Source organism: Coregonus clupeaformis, chromosome 12, assembly GCF_020615455.1.
Source record: "Coregonus clupeaformis isolate EN_2021a chromosome 12, ASM2061545v1, whole genome shotgun sequence".
Taxonomy (NCBI): domain Eukaryota; kingdom Metazoa; phylum Chordata; class Actinopteri; order Salmoniformes; family Salmonidae; genus Coregonus; species Coregonus clupeaformis.
Genome location: NC_059203.1, coordinates 59,850,289 through 59,871,468, shown reverse-complemented (window position 1 = coordinate 59,871,468; position 21,180 = coordinate 59,850,289). Strand labels below are relative to the sequence as shown.

General features: G+C 41.6%; 1 protein-coding gene and 1 long non-coding RNA gene across 2 annotated transcripts in view; one reads left to right on the top strand and one right to left on the bottom strand.

The window, feature by feature from the left end:
- LOC121578318 (rho GTPase-activating protein 15-like) overlaps nucleotides 1-2,022 on the bottom strand; it is a 57,958-nt gene extending 55,936 nt beyond the window's left edge. The window contains exon 1 of the mRNA XM_041892618.2: nucleotides 1,922-2,022. The gene's annotated coding sequence lies outside the window, so the exon portion shown is untranslated. The remainder of the gene's footprint in view (nucleotides 1-1,921) is intronic.
- Nucleotides 2,023-2,511: 489 nt separating this feature from the next.
- On the top strand, nucleotides 2,512-19,421 carry LOC121578317. Its single transcript, XR_006002760.1, has 4 exons — nucleotides 2,512-2,727; nucleotides 4,044-4,134; nucleotides 18,887-18,967; nucleotides 19,400-19,421. It is a non-coding gene; the product is annotated as an uncharacterized LOC121578317 (long non-coding RNA).
- Nucleotides 19,422-21,180: the final 1,759 nt, after the last annotated feature.

Here is a 21,180-nt window from a genome sequence, read left to right as displayed (position 1 = left end):
AAGTGTATCTGGTATAAACAGTTCAAACATGGATGTCTGTACAACATTCTCTCACTCTATCTCTACACCTCTCTCTCTCCCCCGCTCTCTCGCTGTCTGTCATTTTCATTTCATTTTAGTCATTTAGCAGACGCTCTTATCCAGAGCGACTTACAGGAGCAATTAGGGTTAAGTGCCTTGCTCAAGGTCTGTAGGACTGCAGTAAGACCAGTAAAAGGGTCTAACCTTCTGTCAGATGAAAGAGTCAGTGTGAGGGATTTGGATAGCATGTGAGGGATGAATGACATACAACTACACTAAGAAATTATGTTTTGGCTGTGAGCTTTCAAAAGAAGATCAGTGGAGTGACACTTGATTTCTGTGGCCTGTCCTGGCCTGTGTTACTTCCCTCTCTCTCCCCAGAGACGGTCACTGCTCCAGACACTCACACTGATAGCACTGATCTTAAAAACACACGCACACACACACCTACTGTATACATGCAGACATACGCACACGCACGCGTTCACACACACACGCACACTGACAGTGACCATAGTAATTCTCCAGATAACTCAAATAGCCCAATCCCAGTTAAGGCTGTCACGAGAGAGAGACTAGCAACAGAGAGGAGAGATCATGCAATCAAAGCCATGAACTCTCACTAGTCTCTCACTAATACACCAGGCAAGGCAAGCAGCTTTTAATCAACAGAAGTTGCAACCCTACTTGGTTGAGTATAATCTTGCAAGGCTGTATGTGTGTGCAGTTAGCTATGAGCAGTGTGTGTGTGTGTGTGTGTGTGTGTGTGTGTGTATGTGTAACTGTGCAGTAACTGTGCAGTAACAGTTAGCTATGAGCAAGCTACAAAATAGCCAGGGAGAAAGTAAATCCCAGGTCTACAGAGACAGATTACCAAACGAAATGAAAACACAATGCGTCTAACTGTTCCCATTCAATCTGATCCCGTGCATGCTTTTTTATTGGCTGTACCTTTAGTCAAAGTAGTGTAAGTGAAACATGCAAATGAGCAATAAACTAGGCTACAGACAAAGAGGCTTCTCACTTCTCAGACTCAGTCATGCTGCTTCAAAGCCTTTATAGATTATTTACGTCATCATTTTTTTGCTATTTGAGCTGAGAAAAACTGAGGGGAAGATTGAGAATAATACAATAGGCTATTCTACTGCAGTGATGAAATATAGAAGAGTACAACTGAAGTTTGATGACGGTCTCAGTACATTTAAAACCACAAAGCTGAGTTCACGCTCTCAACCTCAAAGGACACCTCAGTGAAGCTAGAGACTGAAATGAAACAAACCATAAGCTACAGGATGTGAAAAATAACAAGAAAACTTGGTGAAACATTTTATATTTTTGTATGGTATTATGGTTGGGGGAGAGAGAGAGATTATGAACACTCAAATTTTACAGCAGTAACAACTTCTGTTGTATATGTGTAACATGTCAACAACTGAGCAACTTTGAGTTGAGCCTCTACGTAAGGGCCAAAGATGAGGTTTCACCCACAAGCCTACATCAGCTCCAGACACCCCATCAGCTTGAGATCATATGTATTGCACCCTCATACATAATGCACATAATTGGCTATACTTCACCTGATTTAACATTAAGTATACATAACCCCAATTTATTTGCTAATGTCAGCCTCATCATTGTCAGTGCATTTAAGTGCATGCAAGCAGCCAAGCAGGTATGTTTTCAATAACAAGTTTAATATGATTGTTCAGATCTATTTATAACAATACAATATATCTGTAAAGTAAGGATAAAGTACAGAAACATTACTTATCAAAACTTAGATAACTGACATAACTTAAAATGTATTATGTTATAAATTACTTTATAAATTCTTTTTTATTTTTTTTACTTGCATATTAGTCTCCAAATGTTAGAACATTTACAAGAAAACAGTTCTCACCTTTAGGATGTCGGTGCGGCGAGTGTCATCAATTATTATTGCAATACAAAAAAACTGATCCGGACCGTTCAGTAGGGAGCGAACAGTGTCCAGAAATTATCGCGCTCGCAGCCTCCAGTGATGTGTGCTATTTGCGCCTTGGTCAAGTTCTCCTCTACCATGTGATGCAGTTTAAAAAACTCAAATCCATTTGAGCTTCACAAATGTGGATGGTGAGGGCTTGTTTCAATGTGTATAAAATGTGCACACTATACGTTTATAGATTTTTAATATGAATACATGGAATTAAACCTGTTGGTTATAATATTAATTATCGTTCAGATGATAAAACGATCTGTCAAGGTACAGTACATGTACGTAGTTGGCCATCGATTGGCTGAAAAGTCCCGTGTGATTTCTCATTAACCAATGTGATTTTGGGGGCGTTTGAGTGTCTGTTCGTTGTACCTAAGTTTCATTGATTGCTGATGGAATTTGTAGTTCAATGTAGAGTCTGATTGCATAGATTTTATGGATGTGGTATGCTTTAGAATACTACAATATGCGCCATTTGCAAAAGGGCAATTGAACAGTGGTTACATGAAGTCACCGGCAGTTTCATGCTGTCATATCTTTCTTTATATTTCTTTATATTTTTGGTCCTTTAACGAGTTAAATATAGCTACACATTTCAACACAAAAGCATTTGAATACATGTGGCCAAATGAAACTGTTCGTGAGTGACATAAATCCGCGCTGTGTTTAGGTCTTAGGAGCAGTGCTAGAATTTACTGTCAAATGTGACGTTCAACATGTCAACCACGAAGGTAAGGTAATAAACTAGTTGGGGGTGCTAGCCAGCTACGTTATTCATCAGTTAGCCCGTTTGCTTACCAACACATGGTGAATGGAGTTATTACTAGTCAGATGAATTGATTGATGGCTCGAGCTAACGTTATATGTCCTTTATCAAGGTTTCCCAAAACTCGGTCCTGCCCACCCCCAGCTGATTCAAATAAGTTTGATGATGAGTTGGTTATTTGAATCAGCTGTGTAGTGCTAGGGCCGAGTTTTGGAAACCCTGCTGTAAAAAATAAGGGCACTAGCTGTAGCTAGGTTACTAAAACCTTGTTCACACTGAAGGCCTTAATGCTCAAATCAGTTGTATTTTTCAAATCCGTTTTAGAATACTGACTGCCCAAACAGCAAGTTCCAAGTGACCAAATCGGATTTCTGTGTGTTCAGACAGCGGTCATTTGCTGACATGACTACGCTAGTTGCCATAGTAACCACAGGTGTGTGCACAGTGGTGTAGGCTGATTGGTGGTGGTGGTGCTCATGCTTCCTATCACTCAGAAGTTATGTAGCAAGCTAATGTGACAACAATGCCTGCCATGGACGTTTCCCAGTTGAATTTCTTTAGTTAACTTTTATTTAGAGAGGGGTCACCATTGAGACCAGGGTCTAATTCTCAAGGGAGCCATGTGAACATGAACAAACAATTAATTAATGACCTATTATACATTATATATTGGCAATAATACCCCTTATCTACTAACCCAGAGTCAGATGAACTTGTGGATACCATTTTTATGTCTCTGTGTCTGGTATGAAGGAAGTTAGAGGTAGTTCCGTGAGCCAATGCCAACTTGCGTTAGCGAAATGACTGGAAGTCTATGAGTATCTATCTACTAGCATGCTAGCATATTCCTATAGACTTCCAGACATTGCGCTAATGCTAGTTAGCAATTGTGCTAGTGCTAGTTAGCAACTTCCATCAAACTGCACGCAGAGATAAAAATGGTATCCACGAGTTCATCTGACTCTGGTGAAATATGCTGAGCCTGAGCCTTACAAAGGACATTTAATTTGTGCTACATTTGAGAAAAATAAACAATCCACATGGGTATTTCTGTTCCACCACCTTATGTGAAGTTGTCTCCTATCATTTGACCTCTACAAATTATATAACATTTTAAAAACTCTATACTAATGTGTAATAACACTGTGTAAGCCTGGGCTTTAAACGTTATGGAAAGTGGTCGTTAGCGAATAACTATGGTTAATTTGTTAATTGAGTTGTTTACAGTTACCTGTACTTTTAAACTGTAGGATAATGGTTGTTGTTTGTTGTGTTTTCCAGAGAGAGTGGTGCCCTACCTCAGCCGTCCAGCCTTGCCTACCCTGCTCCTTCCCAGTGGAACATACCTCTTCAGCCCCAACACCATCTGCCAGTCAGTACCCCTGCTCTTCTAATCTACCATTTTGGTATTTTTTTAGGATCGCCATTAGCTGTTGCAAAAGTCGCAGCTACTCTTCCTGGGGTCCACACAGAACATGAAACATTACATAACATTAATAGACAAGAACAGCTCAAGGACAGAACATACATTTAAAAACAGCACACATTTGGAAAGTGTTCAGACCCCTTGACTTTTTCCACATTTTGTTACGTTACCTTATTATGAAATGGATTAAATTGTTTTTTGTTGTTGCCCTCAATCAATCTACACACGTGCTCAGCCTCTCTGTCCCATAATGACAAAGCTAAAACAGGTTTTTAGAATTTTTGCAAAAAAATCTAAGAACTACTGAAATATCACATTTACGTAATTATTCAGACCCTTTACTCAGTACTTTGTTGAAGCACCTTTGGCAGCGATTACAGCCTCGACGCTACAAGCTTGGCACACCTGTATTTGGGGTGTTTCTCCCATTCTTCTCTGCAGATCCTCTCAAGCTCTGTCAGGTTGGATGGGGAGCGTCGCTGCACAGCTATTTTCAGGTCTCCCCAGAGATGTTCGACGGGTTCAAGTCCGAGGCTCTGGCTGGGCCACTCAAGGACATTCAGAGACTTATCCCGAAGCCACTCATGCGTTGTTTTGGCTGTGTGCTTAGGGTTGTTGTCCTGTTGGAAGGTGAACCTTCGCCCCAGTCTGAGGTCCTGAGCGCTCTGGAGCAGGTTTTCATCAAGGATCTCTCTGTACTTTGCTCCATTCATCTGTCCCTCGATCCTGACTAGTCTCCCTGTCCCTGCTGCTGAAAAACATCCCCACAGCATGATGCTGCCACCACCATGCTTCACCGTAGGGATGGTGCCAGGTTTCCTCCAGACGTGTCTCTTGGCATTCAGGCCAAAGAGTTCCATCTTGGTTTCATCAGACCAGAGAATCTGAGAGTCCTTTAGGTGCCTTTTGGCAAACTCCAAGCGGGCTGTCATGTGCCTTTTACTGAGGAGTGGCTTCTGTCTGGCCACTCTATCATAAATACCTGATTCGTGGAGTGCTGCAGAGATGGTTGTCCTTCTGGAAGGTTCTCCCATCTCCACAGAGGAACTGGAGCTCTATCAGAGTGATTTACATTTTTAGTAACTTAGCAGACGCTCTTATCCAGAGCGACTTACAGTTAGTGAGTGCATACATTTTTCATACTGGCCCCCCGTGGGAAACGAACCCACAACCCTGGTGTTGCAAGCGCCATGCTCTACCAACTGAGCTACAGGAGGTTCTTGGTCACCTCCCTGACCAAGGCCCTTCTCCCCTGATTGCTCAGTTTGGCCGGGCGGCCAGCACTAGGAAGAGCCTTGGTGGTTCCAAACTTCTTCCATTTAAGAATGATAGAGGCCACTGTGTTCTTGGGGACGTTCAATGCTGCAGAAATGTTTTAGTACCCTTCCCCAGTCCTGTCTCGGAGCTCTGCGGACAATTCCTTCGACCTCATGGCTTGGTTTTTGCTCTGACATGCACTGTCTACTGTGGGACCTTATATAGACAGGTGTGTGCCTTTCCAAATCATGTCCAATCAATTGAATTTACCACAGGTGGACTCCAATGAAGTTGTAGAAACATCTAAAGGATGATTAATGGAAACAGGATGCACCTGAGCTCAATTTCAAGTCTTATAGCAAAGGTCCTGAATTAGGGCTGTGGCAGTCACAACATTTTGTTAGCTGGTGATTGTCAAGCAAATAACTGTCGGTCTCACGGGTAATTGACCGTTAATTAACATAAACACATTTAGTATCTCCTGGCTTCCACACATAGCCTACAAGCCACTGATGCAGACCTTTGGAATATCTACATTTGAAAAAGTATAATAAATCCATGTAATATAGCCTACACCTTCAAAATGAATCCATTATTTATTTTAGACAGGTCTAAAGAAGCATGATATGAAGAAAATGTAGTCTATTTCAGAAGAACAGAATAACATACTCTGAGTTGTCCTTATGTTAGGTCCTGATCTGGCTATGCCAAATGGCTGTGGGCTACACTAGTTCATTTAGCAGACAAGATTTGCTTAGAATTCCGTGCCATTATTTTCTATTATTTTATAGTATGAAGAATACAATTGAACAAAGCTAATTAAAATAGAAAGGATATTTTCTCCAAACGATTTGAGGGAGTGCGCACATGCGGCTGTTCTTTGTTGAGCGGTTAACAAAGAAATAGGTTCTCCTTTTTTGCGCAGGCTGTATACACTTCATCAGTCTTGCATTCACAATTTGACAAGCACTTGATAATGCCTCGAATTTATGGCGGCATCCCCTTTGTGTAGCCGTAATGCACCCTTGAAATATGCATGCCTTTTGCAGCCAGTGGCCGTTGTGCCCTTGGCCCGGAGTGCTGCGTTGTGCCCTTCTCCCCAAGTGTTGCGTACCTCTCACTCACATGGCTCTCCATCACGTGATCGGGTCTTTCTCACAGGCTACAAGTGAAGACAGATACATCAGGGACGCAACTGCGCGTGTCCTTATCCAATTCCGAGGTGCATATTGAAGATATTGGAAGAACTGTCCACATTTACTTTTCGTCAGCCAACAAGATGAGTAAGCCTAACGAACAGCAAAAGCACTAGCCTATGTCAATCTACAATCCCCCATAGTACAAAAGTTAACCTATTCTGTGCCAGAAATGAATTTTCCAAACATAGTCTGAGACAGTTGGGGATACGATAGATCTCAAATTAATACAACCACTAGCATCAAAACAATGTTTTTACGCAATGTGGCTGACGCAACAGATCAGAATGTTTAGCTTGAAATGTTGATAAACTATTAGGCTATTTCTTCACATTATAAGCTCAGCAATGCGCACATGGCAGTAGGCTATAAGTGTGAATGTTCCATTAGCGGGAAAACACCATTATAAAAAGTGACCGCAAATGTGATTATGTATGTGATGCTTTTATTATAAAGGTGCATTTTTATGGTGAAAATGATCTTCCCCAAACTTGAAACTCACACACTGCTTATGTATGCCAGTTAGGCTCTACACCCCTTGTAAAGCAGATGAATGTGCTTAATTTTAAGAAGTTATTTGGCCACTTTAGTTGTGATACAAACCTTATCAAAACATATAGGCCAATGGGCTAAGCTACATGAGGTGTGCGACTATGATTTAAAAAAGTCGCAAAAAAGGCATTGTTCCTTTCCTTATGCTGGGCATCATTCACAAGTGATAATATATAATTCACAAGTGATAGGCTAATATTGTCACCCATCAGACTATTCTTGATTTAATCTTGTCTTTACATATACTAAATAATATATGTGTGAAATTTGTTTTGATTTAGAATGGACCATTGTCATGCACCTGTCTCGAAACACGGGCAGTGAGAAAAAATACGTCATCTATGCACTTAAATAGCGAATGGAGGACGCTTTTCCCGTGGTTCATTTTCATGCCAGCCAGGTAGGCTATACTCCTGTTGTAAAGATAAGCATGTTCTTAATATAAGAAAAGTTGAGAATTAAATATATTAGGCCTAGCCTATAGAAAGCTGATGGGATCCTCCTCTTTTTAATAGAGGCCATCACACTGTTTTCTCACGCAATTGCATAACCTATAGAAATATTGCGCAACATGAGATCATGGGCTCTCATTAAGTGTTTGATTAGGACGGCAGGTAGCTTAGTGGGTAAGAGCGTTGTGCCAGTAACCGAAACGTCGCTGGTTCTAATCCCCGAGCCGACTAGGTGAAAAATCTGTCGATGTGCCCTTGAGCAAGGCACTTAACCCTAATTGCTCCTGTAAGTCGCTCTGGATAAGAGCGTCTGCTAAATGACAAAAATAAAATAAAAAATAAAATAAAAATGTTCGATCACATTTGCATTGATGTCAGAGTGATTAGAGGGACAATAGAGTGCTGAGTACCAGGCAGTTAGCAAGTTTGGTAGGCTACTAATGACCATTAACAGCATCAGAGCTTGGAGAAGCCTAATTACCGTGACTAAATGGTAACGTGGAATTTGACTGCCTTCATGACTCGTAACCGCCGGTGTGGCGGTAATACGGTCACCGCAACAGCCCTAGTCTGAATACTTATGTAAATACATTTGCAAAAAATTCTAATAACCTATTTTGCTTTGTCATTATGGGGACTTGTGTGTAGATTGATGTATTTTTTATTTATTTTTAATAAATTTTAGAATAAGGCTGTAATGTAACAACATTTGGAAAAAGTCAAGGGGTCTGAATACTTTCCGAATGCACTGTTATATATACATATACATATATATATATATATATATATATATAGAGAGTGGGGAAAAAAAGTATTTAGTCAGCCACCAATTGTGCAAGTTCTCCCACTTAAAAAGATGAGAGAGGCCTGTAATTTTCATCATAGGTACACGTCAACTATGACAGACAAAATGAGAAAAAAAATCCAGAAAATCACATTGTAGGATTTTTAATGAATTTATTTGCCAATTATGGTGGAAAATAAGTATTTGGTCAATAACAAACGTTTCTCAATACTTTGTTATACACCCTTTGTTGGCAATGACACAGGTCAAACGTTTTCTGTAAGTCTTCACAAGGTTTTCCCACACTGTTGCTGGTATTTTGGCCCATTCCTCCATGCAGATCTCCTCTAGAGCAGTGATGTTTCGCTGGGCAACACGGACTTTCAACTCCCTCCAAAGATTTTCTATGGGGTTGAGATCTGGAGACTGGCTAGGCCACTCCAGGACCTTGAAATGCTTCTTACGAAGCCACTCCTTCGTTGCCCGGGCGGTGTGTTTGGGATCATTGTCATGCTGAAAGACCCAGCCACGTTTCATCTTCAATGCCCTTGCTAATGGAAGGAGGTTTTCACTCAAAATCTCATGATACATGGCCCCATTCATTCTTTGCTTTACACGGATCAGTCGTCCTGGTCCCTTTGCAGAAAAACAGCCCCAAAGCATGATGTTTCCACCCCCATGCTTCACAGTAGGTATGGTGTTCTTTGGATGCAACTCAGCATTCTTTGTCCTCCAAACACGACGAGTTGAGTTTTTACCAAAAAGTTATATTTTGGTTTCATCTGACCATATGACATTCTCACAATCCTCTTCTGGATCATCCAATTACTCTCTAGCAAACTTCAGACGGGCCTGGACATGTACTGGCTTAAGCAGGGGGACACGTCTGGCACTGCAGGATTTGAGTCCCTGGCGGCGTAGTGTGTTACTTTGGTCCCAGCTCTCTGCAGGTCATTCACTAGGTCCCCCCGTGTGGTTCTAGGATTTTTGCTCACCATTCTTGTGATCATTTTGACCCCACGGGGTGAGATCTTGCGTGGAGCCCCAGATCGAGGGAGATTATCAGTGGTCTTGTATGTCTTCCATTTCCTAATAATTGCTCCCACAGTTGATTTCTTCAAACCAAGCTGCTTACCTATTGCAGATTCAGTCTTCCCAGCCTGGTGCAGGTCTACAATTTTGTTTCTGGTGTCCTTTGACAGCTCTTTGGTCTTGGCCATAGTGGAGTTTGGAGTGTGACTGTTTGGGGTTGTGGACAGGTGTCTTTTATACTGATAACAAGTTCAAACAGGTGCCATTAATACAGGTAACGAGTGGAGGACAGAGGAGCCTCTTAAAGAAGAAGTTACAGGTCTGTGAGAGACAGAAATCTTGCTTGTTTGTAGGTGACCAAATACTTATTTTCCACCATAATTTGCAAATAAATTCATTAAAAATCCTACAATGTGATTTTCTGGAAAAAAATGTCTCAATTTGTCTGTCATAGTTGACGTGTACCTATATATATATATATATATATATATATATATATATATATATATATATATATATATATATATATATATATATACACACACACACACACACACACTACCAGTCAAAAGTTTGGACACCTACTCATTGAAGGGTTTTTCTTTATTTTTGCATTGTAAAATAATAGTGAAGACATCAAAACTATGAAATAACATGTATGGAATCATGTAGTAACCAAAAAAGTGTTCAACAAATCAAAATATATTTTATATTTGAGATTCTTCAAAATAGCCACCCTTTGCCTTGATGACAGCTTTGCACACTCTTGGCATTCTCTCAACCAGCTTCATGAGGTAGTCACCTGGAATGCATTTCAATTAACAGGTGTGCCTTCTTAAAATTTAATTTGTGGAATTTCTTTCCTTCTTAATGCATTTGAGCCAATTATTTGTGTTGTGACAAGGTATACAGAAGATAGCCCTATTTGTTAAAAGACCAAGTCCATATTATGGCAAGAACAGCTCAAATAAGCAGAGAGAAACGACAGTCCATCATTACTTTAAGACATGAAGGTCAGTCAATACGGAAAATTAAGACCTTTGAAAGTTTCTTCAAGTGCAGTCGCAAAAACCATCAAGCGCTATGATGAAACGGACTCTCATGTGGACCACCACAGGAATGGAAGATCCAGAGTTACCTCTGCTGCAGAGGATAAGTTCATTACAGTTACTAGCCGCAGAAATTGCAGCCCAAATAAATGCTCACAGACACATCTCAAAATCAACTATTCAGAGGGGACTGGGTGAATCAGGCCTTCATGGTCGAATTGCTGCAAAGAAACCACGACTAAAGGACACCAATAATAAGAAGAGACCTGCTTGGGCCAAGAAACACGAGCAATGGACATTAGACCGGTGGAAATGTGTCCTTTGGTCTGGAGTCCAAATTTGAGATTTTTGGTTTCAACCGCTGTGTCTTTGTGAGACGCGGTGTGGGTGAACGGATAATCTCTGCATGTTTAGTTCCTACCGTAAAGCATGGAGGAGGTGTTATGGTGTGGGGGTGCTTTGCTAGTGACACTGTCTGTGATTTATTTAGAATTCAAGGCACACTTAACCAGCATGGCTACCACAGCATTCTGCAGCGATACGCCATCCCATCTGGTTTGGGACAATGACCCAACACACCTCCAGGCTGTGTATGGGCTATTTTACCAAGAAGGAGAGTGATGGAGTGCTTCATCAGATGACCTGGCCTCCACAATCCCCCGACCTCAACCCAATTGAGATGGTTTGGGATGAGTCGGACAGCAGAGTGAAGGAAAAGCAGCATATGTGGTAACTCCTTAAAGGCTGTTGGAAAAGCATTCCAGGTGAAGCTGGTTGAGAGAATGCCAAAAGTGTGCAAAGCTGTCATCAAGGCAAAGGGTGGCTATTTGAAGAATCTTAAATATAAAATATATTTTGATTTTTTAAAAACTTTTTTAGTTACTACATGATTCCATATGTGTTATTTCATAGTTTTGATGTTTTTACTTTTATTCTACAATGTAGAAAATGGTCAAAATAAATAAAAACCCTGGAATGAGTCGGTGTGTCCAAACCTTTGACTGGTACTGTAATTCTAACAGTTCCTCTGATGGAACGCTACATTAGACGCCATAGTCACAAGTAACTGCTAAAACAAAATCTCGCTCTATCCCTCTGCTGATAACACCAGATCGGACCACAACAAGAGAAGCGCCAATCACACTGGGCACCACAGGAGAGAGATGAGATATATAAGGAGCTTCCCCAAATCCTACAATAACTCATCCCTAGTCTTTGTGTGGATTCGCGGTGGGTAATTACACACTGTAGCCCACTGGCATGGAGAAGAAAAAAACAGCACGCTGGCAGATTCCCCCCAAGGCACGGATGTGCTCCCGAGACAACTGCTCCGTCCACGGACACCACAAAAATAAACAACATAACCATGCCCAACGTATTCCAAAGTGGAACACGTCACTAATCCTAACAGGGGAAAGGAAAGGGTATAGCTCCGGGTAGCAAATGGCACTACCCTACCCAAATCTCCCACTGAGGTACACAGCAGATTGTACTCACCTCCTCGGACTGATGTCCCAACAGCGAGTAGAGCAAGGGTTGAAGAAATTCGTCTTGGCAACTAAAACCCTCACAAACTTTTTACAGATGCACAATTGAGAGCATCCTATCGGGCTGTATCACCGCCTGGTACGGCAACTGCACCGCCCGCAACCGCAGGGCTCTCCAGAGGGTGGTGCGGTCTGCCGAACGCATTACCGGGGGCAAACTACCCGCCCTCCAAGACACCTACAGCACCCGATGTCACAGGAAGGCCAAAAAGATCATCAAGGACATCAACCACCCGAGCCACTGCCTGTTCACCCCGCTATCATCCAGAAGGCGAGGTCAGTACAGATGCATCAAAGCTGGGACCGAGAGAATGAAAAACTGCTTCTATCTCAAGGCCATCAGACTGTTAAATAGCCATCACTAGCACATTAGAGGCTGCTGCTGCCTATTGAAATCACTGGCCACTTTAAGAAATGGAACACTAGTCACTTTAATAATGTTTACATATCTTGCCCTACTCATCTCATATGTATATACTGCATTCTATTCTATAATATTCTACTGTATCTTAGTCCATGCCGCTCTGTCATTGCTTGTCCATATATGTATATATTCTTAAATTCCATTCCTTACTAGTTTTGTGTGTATTTGGGTATATGCTGTGAAATTGTTAGATATTACTTGTTAGATATTACTGCACTGTCGGAGCTAGAAGCACAAGTGTTTCGCTACATCCGCTATAACATCTGCTAAACACATGTATGTGACAAATAAAATGTGATTTGATTTGAGTTTCCAGCCTGGGCAGGGGCCTAGAAACTAACCAATGTTCCTCTCTCCAACGCAGCACACAACAAACTATCCACCGCAGTGGCAAGTTAACCAAACAAACAAACATACAAATGCAACCAACCCTGGGCCTTACAAACAGCACAACTAAAAAAAGATGCAAACAAAGCACCTACAGAGTTGATCAAAACCCTAACTCCACGTTTTCTCCCCAACAAAATACACTTACCAGTTAGCTTAACAACACTGGTATTAGGACTCCTTGCATACCTTTCCAGGCAACGCACCTGTTTGATGACGTCACCGGACAACCAAAATCACTGATACGTCTCTAAGGCACTATACTGAACACTTATAAGACCAGGCAGTGAAAACCAACCAAAGCGCATCCCAATTAGTATTAACCCATCATAATGCAACAAAATACTATACGCCAAAATGTCTAGGAACCAACGTTATGATCCCGGATGAGCCCCCACTTGTTACGAACCGACTCATAGCCCGTAACAAAGAGGGAGACAACACGGAGATAAAAAAAATTATAATAATAATATTTATTAAATAAAGTCAACTATATCCAAGTAACTGTGGTGTGTGTAGTCAGTATTGTAAGTGAGTGGCTGCTTGCAAAGATGGTGATAATGAGGCGTGTTAAGAGGTGCCAAAACAAATGAACACAAAGACGCCCCCAAAATGCCACAACCAAAAACAACAGTGTGTCTGTGTGGAGAGAGTCTCCTCGATGTACAGGGGAAAGGTTTATTTATCCCGAGCCCAGGTGTGTCCCATTTCGCTGACGACCCTCCCGGCTCCGCCCACCGACATCCTATTAAGGAAAACAAGAGCAAAGAGAAAGAATTCGGCTGACAGAGTGGGAGGGTCGTCACAAATGTAATCAAGGTTTGAAATTATTTAGTTTTTGTCAAATACTATATCTGTTTGGGATTCTTGCGGTCAATTTGCAGTGTACAAATTATTTATAACTATGTTCAAGCTCCCCGACCATCCGCTCAAGGAAAAATCTTCTCACGGCTGAATGTAATTGGGGACACCTGACATAGAGTATATTATGTTCAACAATATATAGAAACATTTGCTAAATAAATAATTATGTATTTTCAGTATTCATGTTTATATTTGTTCAATATTCATAAATGTATTGAAATCAAAATACTACTCATATTACAGAGCAAGTGGTAAAGCTTCATATATGACACCAATTTTTGCCATAGAATTAGGAATTAAGAGTATTAGAATACTAGAATGGACATGAATGTTCTTATTACAGCATAAAAGGTCAGCCATAATAATAATAATAATATGCCATTTAGCAGACGCTTTTATCCAAAGCGACTTACAGTCATGCGTGCATACATTTTTGTGTATGGGTGGTCCCGGGGATCGAACCCACTACCTTGGCGTTACAAGCGCCGTGCTCTACCAGCTGAGCTACAGAGGACCACATTTTGGTCAGGGAGTAGGTCAGCCAGTGCTGTGATGAGATATTGTGTAATACAATGAATTTGAAGATTATCTGCACAGTAGGTTTATTAGCTAGCTAACCTGACAGTTTTAGTGTAATGATTCCATGCATTTCTCTAACTGCCAATATGACAACATTCCATACAAACAATGCAGTCAATCCACAGCTATGGACTGGCTGAAATCAGTTGATGATAGGACTTAGACAAGTTGTAAATGCAACAAGTACTGATATTTTATCATATTATAACACACAGCTTTCCAACTTAACAAACATTGAGACGTATGGTCTGTTTACATACAGTGCATTCAGAAAGTATTCAGACCACTTGACTTTTTCCACATGTTGTTACATTGCAGCCTTATTCTAAAATTGATTAAATGAATTGTTTTCCTCATCAATCTACACACAATACCCCATAATGACAAAGCGAAAAAAAAAAAATGAAATTATTGCAAATGTATTAAAATGAAAAAACAGAAATACCTTATTTACATAAGTATTCAGATCCTTTGCTATGAGACTCGAAATTGAGCTCAGGTGCATCCTATTTCCATTGATCATCCTTGAGATGTTTAGGCCTCCCGAGTGGCGCAGTGGTCTAAGGCTGTGCCACTAGAGATCCTGGTTCGAATCCAGGCTCTGTTGTAGCCGGCCGCGACCGGGAGACCCATGGGGCGGCGCACAATTGGCCCAGCGTCGTCCAGGGTAGGGGAGGGAATAGCCGGCAAGGATGTAGCTCAGTTGGTAGAGCATGGCGTTTGCAACGCCAGGGTTGTGGGTTCGATTCCCACGGGGGGTATGAAAAAAAATACAAAAAAAATAATGTATGCACTCACTAACTGTAAGTCGCTCTGGATAAGAGCGTCTGCTAAATGACTAAAATGTAAAATGTAATGTTTCTACAACTTGATTGGAGCCCACCTGTGGTAAATTCAATTGATTGGACATGAGTTGGAAAGGCACACACCTGTCTATATAAGGTCCCACAGTTGACAGTGCATGTCAGAGCAAAAACCAAGCCATGAGGTCGAAGGAATTGTCCATAGAGCTCTGAGACAGGATTGTGTCGAGGCACAGATCTGGGGAAGGGTACCAAACGTTTTCTGCAGCATTGAAGGTCCCCAAGAATACAGTGGCCTCAACCATTCTTAAATGGAAGAAGTTTTGGAACCACCAAGACTTCCTAGAGCTGGCCGCCCGACCAAACTGAGCAATCGGGGGAGAAGGGCCTTGGTCAGGGAGGTGACCAAGAACCTGATGGTCACTCTGACAGAGCTCCAGAGTTCCTCTGTGGAGATGGGAGAACCTTCCAGAAGGACAACCATCTCTGCAGCACTCCACCAATCAGGCCGTTATGGTAGTGTGGCCAGACGGAAGCCACTCCTCATTAAAAGGCACATGACAGCCCGCTTGGAGTTTGCCAAAAGGCACTTAAAGGACTCTCAGACCATGAGAAACAAGATTCTCTGGTCTGATGAAACCAAGATTGAACTCTTTGACCTGAATGCCAAGCGTCACGTCTGGAGGAAACCTAGTACAATCCCTACGGTGAACCATGGTGGTGGTGGTGGTGGTGGCAGCATCATGCTGTGGGGATGTTTTTCAGCGGCAGGGACTGGGAGACTATTCAGGATCGAGGGAAAGATGAATGGAGCAAAATACATGTTGTATTCAGGACAAAAAGTTAATTGTTTGCCACATTTTTTGCAGTATTACTGTTGCAAACAGGATGCATGTTTTGGAATATTTTTATTCTGTACAGGCTTCCTTCTTTTTACTCTGTCAATTAGGTTAGTATTGTGGAGTAACTACAATGTTGTTGATCCATCCTCAGTTTTCTCCTATCACAGCCATTCAACTCTGTAACAGTTTTAAAGTCACCATTGGCCTCAATATGAAATCCCTGAGCAGTTTCCTTCCTCTCCGGCAACTGAGTAAGGAAGGATGCCTGTATCTTTGTAGTGACTAGGTTTGTTGATACACCATCCAAAGTGTAATTAATAACTTCACCATGCTCAAATGGATGCTTTTTAAAAGATTTACCCATCTATCAATAGGTGCCCATCTTTGCGAGATGACATTGGAAAACCTCCCTGGTCTTTGTGGTTGAATCTGTGTTTGAAATTCACTGCCCGACTGAGGGACCTTACAGATAATTGTAGGTGTGGGATACAGAGATAAGGTAGTCATTCAAAAATCATATTAAATCACTATTATTGCACAGAGTGAGTCCATGCAACTTATTATGTGACTTGTTAAGCACATTTTTACTCCTGGAGTTAGTTAGGCTTGACATAACAAAGGGGTTGAATACTTATTGACTCAAGACATTTCAGTTTCTTTTTATTTTCTTATTGAAAAACTTTCACATTATGGGGTATTGTGTGTAGGCCAGTGACAAAACATCAAAATGTAATCCATTTCAAATTCAGGCTGTAACACAACAAAATGTGGAAAAAGTCAAGGGGGTGTGAATACTTTCTGAAGGCACTGTAGCTCTACCCGATTGATAGTTGTAAGCAGTCTTGAAAGTATGCCTTATTTTGTTGGCCAGCTCCATGGCAAACTTAGTCTAGCTACTAGCCTAGCTAAATAGGATGACTCAAAGACAGTACAGTATGGGGAGCACAGAGATAACATTAGATGGTTGTCTGGCTGGCTGGCTGCTACTGCCTGAGCAGAGATGAGATGATGAATTTAAGGAATGAAAAATAATAAAGGCATCAAATAAAAGTAAATTCAAATTTTTCTATTGATGTCTTCGCAATGTGGACCTGACAGAGACAATGGAATGTTTTGGTAATTGAATGTTAACTATTTTTGGCTTTGGAATTTACAAGACAAAGTGCAAAAATCATTTTAATGTCATTATTTCAAAATGCATTTAATGTTGTAAAAACACACAATTTGTTTATAACCGAACTGACCTCAAAAGTACCGTAGTAATCACTTAGCACAAACACACAGCCCCGGTCTCTAGGATCCTATGATCATTTATTTCATTGGTGTGCTACAGAGTCCTTAGAAGGATAATTACCATAAGGGAGAAATACTACTGTTAGTAAAGCACTATGGATAGGGTAGTTAATAGTTGCCACTACGCACAGATTTGTTACCCCCTATCCTATCCTAACCTTCCCGTTTGTCACAGGCCTAGCTGTTAAACTATCTAAGGATGCATTTAGACAGGCAGCCCACTTCTGATCTTTTTTTCACTAACTGGTCTTTTGACCAATCAGATCAGCTCTGAAAAATATCTGATTTGAAAAGATCAGATGTGATTGGTCAAAAGACCAATTAGTGGAAAAAATATCAGAATTGGGCTGCCTATCTAAACGCAGCCAGAGATATACCCTATGCAAGGTGCTGGCCTGTGTGTGTGAACTTGTGGATACCATTGTTATGTCTTTGTGTGCAGTATGAAGGAAATTAGAGGTAGTTTCACGAACCAATGCTAACTAGCATTAGCGCAATGATTGGTAGTCTACAGGTACGGTAGCATACGCTAGTGTACCTGTAGACTTCCAGTCATTGCGCTACCGCTAGTTAGCAATGGATCGCGAAACTACCATCAACTTCCTTCATACTGTACGCAGAAACATAAAAATGGTATCCACGAGTTCATCTGACTCTGGGTAAGAAGAATCTCTCAGTATCCCTTTTAAGATACCTCATGGGCATCCTTAACTTTTTAACTTAAAATTACTTGTGCAACCTAAAAAAGTTAAGTACATTTTAAGGGAAAATGTACTTAAGATATTTCATGCAACTGATCCCTGGCCTTAAAGCTCATTATGGTGGCCATTTTGGATTCACAGTAAAGGAAAATTACACCGAAGTACCTGCTCTTTCCATGACATAGACTGACCAGGTGAATCCAGGTGAAAGCTATGATTCCTTATTGATGTCACTTGTTAAATCCACTTCAATCAGTTTAGAAGTGGAGGAGACAATTGAAACATGGATTGTGTATGTGTGCCATTCAGAGGATGAATGGGCAAGACAAAAAAGTGCCTTTGAACGGGGTATGGTAGTAGGTGCTGGGTTTTTCACACTCAACAGTTTCCCACTTGTATCAAGAATGGTCCACCACCCAAAGGACATCCAGCCAATTTGACACAACTGTGGGAAGCATTGGAGTCAACATGGGCCAGCATCCCTGTGGAATGCTTTCGACACCTTGTAGAGGCTATTCTTTCGACACCTTGTGACGAATTGAGGCTATTCTGAGGGCAAAAGGGGGTGCAACTCAATATTAGGAAGGTATTCCTAATGTTTGGTACACTCAGTGTAGGTGCCTAAACCTCCATACAATGGCATTATGGCTGCCATATTGGATTTGGGGCAAAATCCAGGGTGGCCCAAAAGCTTAATTGCAAGAGCAGGGGATAGACAAGCATAATCGACCTGAGAAACCTGTCTCTAGGCCCTGTCCTCCATACACACACAAAGGATTTTACAAGCTACTGAAATGAATGGAAATGGAAACATTTTGATATTGTGGGCTGTGGTTGGGACAGTTCATCATAAATCAGGGAGTTGTGGTAAAACTATCAGTGTCACTCCTCTCTGAACTACTTACCCAGAATCCTCTGCTCTGTTCCACCCTGCAGGATCCGTGATGCCCTGAAGTCAGCCAGGTCGCAGTTGTAAATGAGAACTTGTTCTCAACTGGCTTACCTGGTTAAATAAAGGTGAAATAAAATAAATAAATAAAGTGTATCCTCAACATCTCTCGCCACGACCAGTACATCCAGGTCATTGAACCCTGGAAGAAGATAAAATGAGATTATGTTTCTGTCCATCTCTCTTTCTCCCTCTCTCTCTGTCTCTCGTCTGTCTCTTTCCTGTCTCTCTCTCTCTTTCCTGTCTCTGTGTCCCTGTGTTTCTTTCTTTCTTTCTCCCTCTCTCTCGGTCTCTCTTCTGTCTCTTTCCTGTCTCTCTCTCTCTTTCCTGTCTCTGTGTCCCTGTGTCTCTTTCTTTCTTTCTCCCTCTCTCTGTCTCTCTTCTGTCTCTTTCCTGTCTCGCTCTCTCTTTCCTGTCTCTGTGTCCCTGTGTCTCTTTCTTTCTTTCTCTCTCTCTCTCTCCTGTATCTCGTTCCTCTCTTCTTATCTCTGTCTCTCCAGCCTGTCTCTCGCTCGCTCTCTTTCTCTCTCGCTCTCGTTCTCTCTCTCTCTTTGTGTTCCCCTCTCTCTTTCTCTGAGTACTGGTGCCCTTCTCTACACGCCCTCCTCCAGGCAGCGAGCGGGCACGGTAACAGGTGTATCTGTGACCGTGGCGTGCCTTCTGTCTGTCACGCTCCTGCCCTACATGCCAACGGTCAGCCAGACCATCCGTCAGCAGCTCAACGCCCCACCCACCGTCACGCCACCATACTGCAGGGATCCGCTCTCTGCCCGCCGGCCATCACATTGGCACGGTGAGGAAAGGGAGAGCGAGCTCTTACTATTGAACATGGACAAAGAGAAACCGCATTGTCATATATTCGATTATATTTGATATGATAATGATATTTATTACAGACACAGCTTCTCTTAGCAGTTTAATCTTCTTGCCTAGGAGCCATTCAGGCATTTTAAATGCGCATGCTTGAAATGTGAGTTATTTTATATTGCAATGTACACTGAGTATACAAAACATTAAGAACACCTGCTCTTTCCATGACAGACTGACCAGGTGAACACTATGGTCCCTTACTGATGTCACTTGTTAAGTCCACTTCAATCAGTGTAGATGAAGGGGAGGAGACAGGTTAAAGATGGATTTTTAAGCCTTGAGACAATTGAGACATGGATTGTGTATGCGTGCCATTCAGAGGGTGAATGGGCAAGACAAAAAATTGAAGTGCCTTTGAAAGGAGTATGGTAGTAGGTGCCAGGTACACCGGTTTGTGTCAAGAACTGCAATGCTGCTGGGCTTTTCTGAGGGCAAAAGGGCGGAGTGCAACTCAATTTTAGGAAGGTGTTCCTAATGTTTGGTATACTCAGTGTATGATTTTTCTGATGATAATTTGAAATATCTGAATGTCAATGTATGATTTGTTGTGTAAAGGTGCCTCAATTCACACTCCTGTCTCTCTCCTGTCTCTGTCCTCCTCAGGTCAGCCCGTTGTTCCAGAAACTAGAGGAAGATCAGATCGAGGCTCTGAACAAGAGGTTCGGAGGACAACAGGTCAGTACAGTGGTAAAGGTTATGATAAAGGTTTTAAGGCTAAATGCTGTAAATGAGAAACCAGTAGTGAAAGAATAGTGAAAGGAGCATTCAGTTGAAGCAAAAAGAGTGCTTATACAATTCCATTGTAAAAACAGAGGGCAAAACACAGCAAGTGCACTTGTAGGATTATATTGTACAGTATGTGAATGGTGTTGGTTTTATTCCCGCCAACGGTACCCAACTTGGTTACAAATGCACAGAAAGTGCTTAATAGTTGAAATAACAAAGAGCCATTTTGTGCTGTGCCAATAGCGTAGTTACTGTCTCAGCAGGCAAATTACTGTTTAAAAAAGGGTATGTGTAGGTTGGCACACCTTGAATTGGTTCAGGTATGCAGAGAAAAAAACTTGATGAACACGGGGCATACTGGCATTCATGTTATTTTTTTAATTTTATTTTTACGGATCGTTACCTTGATATTTCATCAGGTAGGTAATAGTGTAACCAAACTGCAATATTGTTCAGTGACATTGTTCAGCTACAGTGCGACTCTCTGAATAGCTTAGTATCTTCTAAGGCTAAATGCTATTGAAAAATGGGTATGTTAGCACACTTTGTATAGGTTTAGGTGCATATATCTAAATCCTCTCCTCCTCAATCCCTCCTCAAAACCAAGTGGCGGGGCACCCGTTTTGTTGTGTTTTAAATTAAGGAGTGGGCCTTTCAATCGAAATATTGTCGTCAATCCCTCCTT